This window comes from Engraulis encrasicolus, unplaced genomic scaffold, assembly GCF_034702125.1.
Source record: "Engraulis encrasicolus isolate BLACKSEA-1 unplaced genomic scaffold, IST_EnEncr_1.0 scaffold_904_np1212, whole genome shotgun sequence".
Taxonomy (NCBI): domain Eukaryota; kingdom Metazoa; phylum Chordata; class Actinopteri; order Clupeiformes; family Engraulidae; genus Engraulis; species Engraulis encrasicolus.
In genome coordinates, this window is record NW_026946252.1 from 3162 (window position 1) to 13590 (window position 10429).

General features: G+C 41.4%; 1 pseudogene; it reads right to left on the bottom strand.

Moving 5' to 3' along the window:
- Positions 1–2790: 2790 nt before the first annotated feature.
- Positions 2791–4619, bottom strand: LOC134444993 (endonuclease domain-containing 1 protein-like; annotated as a pseudogene).
- Positions 4620–10429: the final 5810 nt, after the last annotated feature.

A 10429-nucleotide genomic window follows, 5' to 3' on the forward strand; every position in this document is an offset into this window, starting at 1 on the left:
GAATACTCTGCCTGCTCATTTTGGGTGGGCAGGCCTGATGTGACGACTGGGTCAGTGGCAAGACCTGCCAGGCTCAGCATCCCAACAGTCACTATGGTTACAGCTACATCTGGTGCGTGTGACCACACACACACACACACACACGGTTTTGAGTATTTTTGTGACATATATTTGGAGGCCAATTAGCAGAGTGTGGAGTGGAACGTTCATAAACCTCCCCCCGAAGCCTCATACAGTATCGTAGCGTTGAGCTATCGGACTAGTCCTTTAGTTAAGCATCCTACTGTGCCAACGAACTGATGTGTTGACTAAGAGCTGGCAGGTTCGAGCCCTGAGTAGTGGACTGCACAGGAACACCTCTGTTACAATGGTGCCGTGAGCCAGGATGGGAGTGAGTGGTTTAGGTGGGTGAGAGAAACAGAGGCCAAATAGCAGAGTGTGACATGGAACATTTGTGAACCTCCCTCCCGAAGCCTCACACAGTATCGTAGCGTCGAGCTACGTCCGACTGGTCCTTTATCTGAGCAGCAGGCTTGTACGAAACTCCGAATTGGATGAATTTGCATTCAAAGTGATGTCATAATACGAACACTAGGTGGTGGTGTTCTATGTACTCTCAATGAGTGGTGTAGGTTAAATTCAAAGAAATTCAAGGTAATGACACCACCTAGTGTTTGTATTATGGCATTACTCTGAATGCAAATTCATCCAATTCGGAATTTCGTACAAGCCTGCTGAGCAGTATAGTGCCCGAACTGATGCATTGACTATGAGGTGGCTGGTTCAAGCCAACAGTGGCGGACTGCGCAGGAACACCTCAGTTACAAAAAAGTTACCCAAAAAATGTGTATTTCCTCTGTGTGTGTGTGTGTGTGTGTGTGTGTGTGTGTGTGTGTGTGTGTGTGTGTGTGTGTGTGTGTGTGTGTGTGTGTGTGTGTGTGTGTGTGTGTGTGTGTGTGTAAACAGACTGAAAAATACCCAGGTCACCAGGCCAATATGATTATTTATTAATTAATTAGATCAGAATACATTACAATACATCATTCGTCCTGTCAGGAACAATAATTGTGCACGAATAACAAACAGAAAGAAAAAAAAATCACAGATACAGCAATGTAATAATTATTTAACCCTATGAACAGCACACATGGAGATTCATAATCACAGATACAGCAATGTAATAATTATTTAACCCATGAACAGCATACATGGAGATTCATAATCACAGATACAGCAATGTAATAATTATTTAACCCATGAACAGTATCGAAGTAGGCCTAACCTACTCCACGCTCAATGCACAAGTTACTTTCTTGCCTGCACTTCTCACAGCATTATCAAAAAAATTCAGGGGATTGCCGGTGTTCAGATTTTTTTCTATGGTTGTTTTGATTCTTTTGAGTGGTGACGCTGTGTGTAGTCTAACAACACTGAACATAGCAAACGCTATCTGCAAACGTCTCGTGCCTTCCTATTTTTTGTGCTCTGCTTGATGTTACTGACCATGAAGAGTTTGTTGAGTGTGGCGCTTGACAGTTATCCTCTTTATTTAAGACGTCGTTGAATGTTCAGGGACTCACCTGGCGCACATGGCACGCGTGGATGGAATATTCCATTTAACGCGAAAGAGGGGGGGTGCACGGAATCTGTTTTTTTTTTTTGTGATGTATTGTATTGTTCTTGCTTCCAATTTAAACATACAAAATTCGTTATTTATGAAAATCACCATTTATCTGCCAATAATTGTCCAAGGGCCCCAATTACCAGCTATAGGCCTATATGAAATTTGCAGAGGGGGTCAGAGGGGGCCCCTACAGCTGGTCTGAGCTGGATGGGGCCCAAGACAGTTGCCTAGCAACGCCTCAATGCAAAGACAGCGCCTGAACAGCACACATGGAGATTCATAATCACAGATACAGCAATGTAATAATTATTTAACCCATGAACAGCATACATGGAGATTCATAAACAAAGATACAGCATAATAGTTTAGCCATGAATGGACCACAGTTCATGATCATAGATGGACCAGTATTTTCATGAAAGAATTGTTGGTTTATGTTGATTGACAACTTAAGGTAGCCTATCCTACTAAACCTAATGGATAAGCAGCTCTAAGATATTGGTTGACGTACCGAAGTAAGGTAGATATATATGTCATAAGCATAATACACAACGGAAATATAGGCTACTGTAGTTAATAATAACAACCCACTTATACTCCTTAATGCACTCAAAACACCAAAGCTTGGGAATTCCCATGATGCCTTGCATGATTGTTCCAACCTGCTTGACCGTCTGGAAAAGGCTGGCTGAAATGTTGTTGACATAGGGCCTAATATTGGGAACCCAAACACAGAGCACAGAAGGCAAGTCTAAGTGACGAACCGAAGTTTGTTCACGGATCTGCCATGGCCACACCAGATTCCTAATCATTTGATCATTTACACTTTAGACAAGTGAGATGAACATCCCATAGAAAGATGGTTCCCAGACTGAATCTCATAAATGATTTAGGCTGGAAATGGACAGGCTACTCAAACCCATCTATTTCTTTCCCTATCAGCTTGTTTAGTGCATGATACCTGTGTCTGAGTTATGCAATGGAGTAATATAATATATTTAATGAGATAAATGAATAATCACTCATTAAAATTTAAAAGATTTTGGCCTGCATGGTGGTGACTAGTTAGTTAGGTCACTGGGTGCAGCAGTAGTCCCAGGTGCCATCTGTGGTCCAGCACCAAAGGTAATTGTAACCATAGTAATCACACGGATGGTCAGACTTACATGTCCTGCCATTGAGAGCAGAGAAGCGATCAGTCAGGCTACAGCAATAGTCCCAGTTGTTATCGTAATCAGTGTAGCACCAGGTGTACTTTTCACCATACCAGCCACAGTTGTGGTTGGAGCGGCATTGCTTCCCATCTCCTTTTTTAGTTCCGACTCCTTTGCCAATGGGTAATGGGGGACTGCAATAGTCCCATGAGGACTTAGTGTAGCACCAGTAGTAGCGGTAGCCATGGGTTCCACAGGTGTGGTCACTTCTACACTTGTCTCCACTGACTGTTATTATAGAGTACTGAGGGGAACATGACCTTTCAGATGAGTCGGAGTGGCAGCGGTAGCCTCGAGCCTCTTCCTTGTACAGGCAAGAGCTGGTGCAGCCCTCTTCCACCTCTGGAACGAGGCTGCAGACCAGCTGTTGCGGACCATCAAGGAGTTCTCGTTTTACTCTGTGTTACTCTGACTGCTAACGGGCCCTGTATATGGCTGGGACTGGACACATGTTGACCTAGACACATATTTCATGGTCTGCATGTTCTCAAACCAAGCCTCAGAACTGTTGAAAACCCCTTCTATTGTCACAGATGTTAATCTAGGCCTTTTAACCGCCCCACCAAACTGGGTCAAAGCAGTATAAAATAAACTATGGGTGTCCTCAGAAATGGTCAGCCGGTCACTTAAAGGTATCTGGATTTTGCGATAGAGACGTTTAATAACTTCCTCTGACTTGGGCATACTAGAATAACAGTCATCGGCAAACACTTGCACATTATTAGAATGGTACAGCTGTGACAATTCATGGTTTAATTGTGGTACAGTCGTAACATTTATGTTGCTGTCTGGCTGGTTTAGCCCTATGTAACCAAATGAAAAGGACTACTCATCATCCACATCATGCTTAAAGCAAACAGCTGACCAGATGTGTGTTGGGACAGTGACTCTGTTAAAGTCCCTTGAGCTGGGGAGGTCAAATTCTCCTTGTCTTGGTATACGATAATTTCTAGATGGTACAGTTCCTGTGACTACGTAGGCAGTTCCCTCAGATTCCCCAAAGACCTTTAACTCGTTTTTAACGCCTGCCTCCCATCGTTTCCAGTGCACTTGGTTGAAGCAGGCGTCCATGGGGGCACCGTTGGTCAGGGTGAATGTAGCTTCGCGGCCATCCTCACTGCACTGGAAGCTGTTGGGGTTGAGGTGCCCTCTGTCGTAGCCTGTGTTGCTGTAGTCTTCATTTACAGCTTGTTTGTCTTTTAATTTGTCTCTGTCATAGTTAGCCTCTGGTTGCATTGTGTCTGGTGACCCCAGAAAGATCACAGAAAGCTGAATTATATAAAGATAAATTAATGAACATGGTGACAAGTGGACATCTTTATAACTGTCCATCTACTTTAAGAAAAATCACATTTGACATTAAACTTTATTTTCAGTAGCTCAATTCTTCCCCTTTTTTACAGTACTTAAGTCCCCCATGACTTGTGACAGTTATACTGATGCATGATAATATTTCCACTAAAAACAGAATGGCTCACTGTTACCTAGGGCTCAATGTACCACCGGCTGCTTCTTTCTCCTCTGGAGTGTGAGCAGGTGTTGTCAAAAGTGAAGGCACTATACAAAGGAATCCTGTGGAATGTTGAGTATAGTGAAGCGTAGAAACTGCCACCAAATTTATATTTTTGGCAGATCTTCTTGGCATTTTGATCCATGCCCTTAGGTTCAGTATCCTTATAAAAGAACCCGGTGCACTCAGCAAAACTATCCACAACTTTTGCCCAAACTGGCACTTCTGCCTGGAGAGCCCAGATGATCAGAGCCACATGCAAGATGCTCATGATGCCAGGCTTGGATACAGCGGGTCTCTGTGACTGCTTTACTTTGGTGACTTCCTTAAATATGTTTAACCCCCTACTATTTGCCCAGGGCAAGGGCAGAGCTGGCATTAATGAGGATTAACCAGATCAATAAATACCAACTTTGATTTGTAGATTACGTCAGTCCCTTAGGACAATAAGTCAAGCTACTATATATGACAGGCACACAGGGCCAAACTGAGATGGGGTTCAGGGGCAACAATGACTTCATTTTTTTATTATCTTACAATTTCTTCATATAAATGCAAACAGTTAAAATAGAGCAGTCCTTGAATACGGTTAAAATCATCGCCCAGGTTTATAAAAGTGGTTAAGTGTCTTATTTTTCATGTTAGGCATTGTCTTGTTTAAAAGGTACACTGTGTGCGATTTTTAGTTGTTTATTTCCAGAATCCATGCTACCCATTCACTAATGTTACCTTTTCCATTAATACTTACCACCACCATCAAATTCTAAGTATGCATTATGACTTTTCGTACATGAAAAGGGGGATCTTCTCCATGGTCCGCCATTTTGAATTTCCAGAAATAGCCATTTTTAGCCGCAAAAATGACTGTACTTGGGCCATACCAGAAAATATTAGTTTATTACTTAGTAAACTTTCATGAAAAGATCAAATTTGGCAATATAACCCAGTTTCAATGAGAAGCATACAGTAGTCACAGTTTCCTGCACAGTGTGAGGGAGTAAGTATCTAAGCTAGTAAGAGTCAATGGATCACACATGCTACAGTGACCCATTGACTTTCACTAGCTTAGCTACATATTCCCTCTTTTAACTTGTCTCAAAGCAAGACGACGCCTGACATGAAAAATAAGACACTTTAAGTTACCACCTTTATAAACCCTGGCCAATGATTTTAACTGCATTAATCCCCAAAATAGTGGCATTCCCTTTAAGCGTCTACACGCATACACAATTTCAATTCAGCTTGGCTCACGACTTTGTCCCAGATTTAGATTTTGGCCCACTGTGAATTTAAGCTTGACACTCCTGATCTAATGTAGCTTAGCCTGACTTGGACCAGGAGATAGACTGCCTCATCCCGCTCTGAGACAAATTGTCGACTCATGCTCTCATTCTCATCAATACGTAGATTGTATGGACACCGAAGTTGTGTTTTTCTTCTTTAAATTATGTTTATTACAAATATAACTTCTCTGCACTGTTCAAGTTAAGCTTTTCGGGAATTCAGTTTCTTCAGCTATTTGATTCTTTTAAAAATTAAACTATGTGGCGCAGCGCGCTAAGCCCCCCACATATGGGCTTGCATGCCCACAGGGACCCCGGTTTTGAATCCAACCAGGGTCTCTCTGTCCCACTCGCTTCCAGTCACCATCGACTGTCCTATCAAATAAAGGCATAAAAGCCCATACAAATATAAAACATTTAAACTACAGTCTTCATCTAGTTGGAAGCCATGCAGCCAAATTAAGTCAGCTGTCAGATGTTTTTAATCAACTTGGGTTAACATTTTAACTTACAGACTTTAGGGCTGTGGTTCCAACCTTTTTTGAATAAACACCCTCTTGTCCTCCTCCTTGTCCTCCCAACACTCCCTTGACCTCATCATATGCCACCTGTCAGTCAAAGGCAGTCAACTTCGATTTGTCTCTCACCAAACCAACCAATTATGTTACAGTATTTACTGCTGGAACTAGCAGAATTCAAACTTCTCTTTGCTATCCCCCAATGGAAAAACCGACACTGAATCTCTACATTCTCATATTAAATTGAACACATTAGACCTGCCTAAGCATCACTAAGGAGAAGTCAATGTATCCTCATGTGTCACACTACACCCCTTAGGGTTTATAGATAGGGCCGTTATATAGCCTGTCCTGATGTTTGCATGCATCACTTGCATACTCTTGGAAGCCTTTCTGATGTGCTAACATCTCTTCTAGTGTCAAACGAAAAATGTCTCACTACCAACAGATAAAGAAACTTTTGATCATTCTTACAGCGTATAAGTCCATTGCAGAATACGATCATGAATTGGATCATGGATGGGAGCTGTTCAAATTTCCTGTCCACAGGGCCGTAACCAGAAATGTTCAAACACAGAGGTCAAATACTGTGTGCTGTACTGCATACTGTACATTTAGAATGCTTCAAAGACCTCTGTCAAACTCTTAAGTTGTTGTTATATCGATTTTCATCATAGATACATTTTACATTAATGAAAAAAATGGACATGACCTCTTTGTCCTCAATGGTAGTTACGGCCATGTGCCTGCAAGCTGAGTTCATACGTGAACTTGCTTTTTTTGTAATGTATGAGCTGTCTTGCCCCTCTTTTGTTCCCATTTCGCGCCCCAAATCCAAATATCCATCAAAAGTGTTCAAGTCAAGAGCTGCATTTACGTATGATGAAGACGAACTAATTTGGGCATTGGGTAGGCTACTCGTTTCACTTCCTTGTTAAACTTTCTTGACAGCACAGTTGATCCAGATGTCTTTTGATACAAAGGAGAGCTTTGCTGTCCTCTAATACTGTAGGATATATTTTCCTTGTTCCTTCCTTGACCTGTTCAATATTTAACCTAGACGGGGAAGCAGATTCAATTCTACAACTCTTACAAAGTACCTTATAAGTTAATATCTTATGAAGGGGGAAGTCCACAGTTATACTTATGAAGTCCACAGTTAAACATTATGCCAATGGTTAAATGCAAACTGTGTCTTTCCATTACTTCATTGCTTTCAGCACTGTTGCCCTGCTGGATAACCCATTACTTGACGTGTTCCTGCATAACACATTCATAGCAGCTGTTATACAATTTGCATGAAGGATTCATGACTGTTTTGTTCTGTTTTGTTTTGACACTCATACCAAACCATATAAACATGGAGGACAAAAGGGAAGCAACTTGTCAAAATAAAAGTAGCAACAATTGCAAAGCAGCATTGTTATTTTTGTTCGGAACCTGTACTGATTGCAACCAATCTGGGTGTATGATTTACGCCAGTGCCAGGGACAGAAAATGGTCAAGCAAATATTTTTCATTCAAATGTTCTGTCCCTGGCACTGAAGTAAATCCAATAGAGGTTAGATGAATTAGTGTCATGCGGAAGTGGCATGCCAAAGGAAGGCTATGTTTTATGTTGGTGGACACACATTTTTCACTGATAGGTTAGGGTTAGGAATGGGTTTTCGTCCAGGCACAGTCCGACATGTTTGTAGGTTGGTGGACACACATTCTTCACTGACAGGTTAGGTTTAGGAATGAGTTTTGGTATAGGTACAGCTCGACAAATTCACCAGCATGGCCATAGTAGCCGTATAGTAGTAGTATCAGCCTTCCATAACCAAGAATAGCGACATGTGATGTGACCACACTTGGAGTAGCATGTGCCATGTCGCTAAATCATCTAACCTCCTCTCAGTAATCATTGACCCAGATTGGCTGCCATCAGGAAGGGCACAGAATAAAACCCACAATGCTGCTTTAACTTTTATTTTGACATGTTACCATCCTTTCATCTTCCATGTGTATGAAAGTTTTGGTATGAATGTCTAATGAAACAGTCATGCAAAGTTCATAAGGAGCTGATATGAATGTGTTAGAGACATCTGTGCCACGAGCTCAGATGACATCATAGTTTGGGGGCTAATGCTCTACTGTAGTCTGGAGTGTCCATGGCCGTAACTACCATTGAGGACACAGAGGTCATGTCCTCAGTATTTTTTTTTCAGTAATGTAAAATGTATCTACGTATGATGAAAATCGATATATGATCAACAATGATAAATTCATAAATTCATAAATGCATACGCCACCCCCATTTATCCTCAAGGCAGTGATTAATGAAAACAAACTTAAGAATTGTTTGAAGTGTTTGAAGCATTCTAAATGTACAGTGTGCAGTAAATACACACAATAGGCTATTTGACCTAGCCTCGCGAGCCATCCTACATACTTCCGCCAAAGGATTGGCTCCACTACGGTAGTCTGGCCTTGCTCTTTTGTGGAGTGCAAGATCTGTGGGATTTTGATCGCAACGCCCCCCATCTAATCTAATCAGAAAACAGCCAATAAGCGAAAAAGCGCCCCACGTGGGGGAGAAAGGGGGTAGGTCTGCCTATGTTGTTGTTGAGTAACTGTCGGCGATTGGGTGAGAGCTGTCCAATCATTTCAAACCATAACTGAGTGCAAACTTCCCGCTTCCTGCAATCGCGTCAGATCACACAACTTCCAGACCATAGATATGAAATGAAATGGTAGTATTATGGGATGGTCAGGACCAGGCTATATTTGACCTCTGTATTTGAAAATGTCTGGTTACGGCCCTGGGAGTGTCTGGTCACTGGTCATTTGAACTCCCCCTTTTTCATCTGTCATTGTCTAAGTTATACAAGCTTCCTTTCTCTTCCTCTCCTCACATGCTTCGTTTTAATATGTGATCCTTTCTCTCAACCAATGTGATCCTTTCTCTCAACCAATGTGATCCTTTCTCTGAACCAAACCTGGTTTAAATGGTTTTTCACCATCTATCATTATTACTCTACGTTTCCATTAACTTTTCCACACTGAATATTTCCATCCAAAAGGAATAATCCCTGTCCATCTCTGTCACTTATCCAGCCTTCTAGACATTCAGCTCCACATTATTATACAATCCTCAATATATAGCCTACGTATATACTGTACAATATATTAATTTGTATGTGGGCCAACTGTAATACACATTTGAAATGATCTTGCGGGCCAAATAAAATCATTCCACAGGCCAGATTTGGTCCCCTGGCCGGAGTTTGACATCCCTGATCTACTATATTACCGGACTATGACTAGCTGGCTTACAAGGGGTCATCACATTGCTGGCAACGAGTTTAAAGGCTCCGCGTTATAGGCTATATCTATGCAAAAGAAAACAGTCACAAGCACACATTTACCACACATTTATTACACATTTATTACAAATGTATTAACTGGTACAAAGGTTAAATAGGGAGATGGAGGAACGCTGCCTTGGGTTTCAGTCAATTGTGCAGTGCAGGTGCTCTTCAAGGGAGAAAAGGGCATGTTAAACATCAAAGTAAAGTAGGTTCCAGAGGCAACACTTCTATTAAGTCCTTTGTTTTATTTGTGCCACACGCACGCGTTTCGACTCACGTAGAAGTCTTTTTCAAGGAGCCTTTTTAATGATAGGCCTAATAATAATACATAAGTTTTATATAGCGCTTTTCATGATACTCAAAGTCGTTTTACAGATGAGGCATCTTTCAAACCTTTAAAAAGAGAGAGTCGAAACACGTCGTGTGTGTGGCACAAATAAAACAAAGGACTTAATCGAAGAGTTGCCAAGGGACCTTCCTTTGGTCTGGTTCAAAGGTTGACTAGCACTCATTAAAATCTGACCAATTTTAGTCACCAATTACAATTCTTGATAGCAGCACATCATGGTTATCTAGTCTGTCACAGCTGGTGGAGAACGACAAAGTGGTGCGAATAAGTAGAATAAGTATAAGTAATCAAGTATAAAATCTTTTTATTTTAAAAAAAAAGTTATTAATGCTACACACTGGTCACTGAAGATGCAATCGGTGAATCAGATGACTGTATTATACAATTCAACTTTATCTTGAAATTAAAAAGGCTGGGTTTGCCTTAAAGGATATCCAGCAAACATGGATGGCTCTGATGGTAGCTATCAAAGACCTCCAAAGCCAAAGGGCTTTCACCGTACTGACTTTGCATTTCAAAGCAGATGTTAGTCAGGCTGATGCAAGCTTTCTAAACAAAACAAAAAAAATCCTTGATTC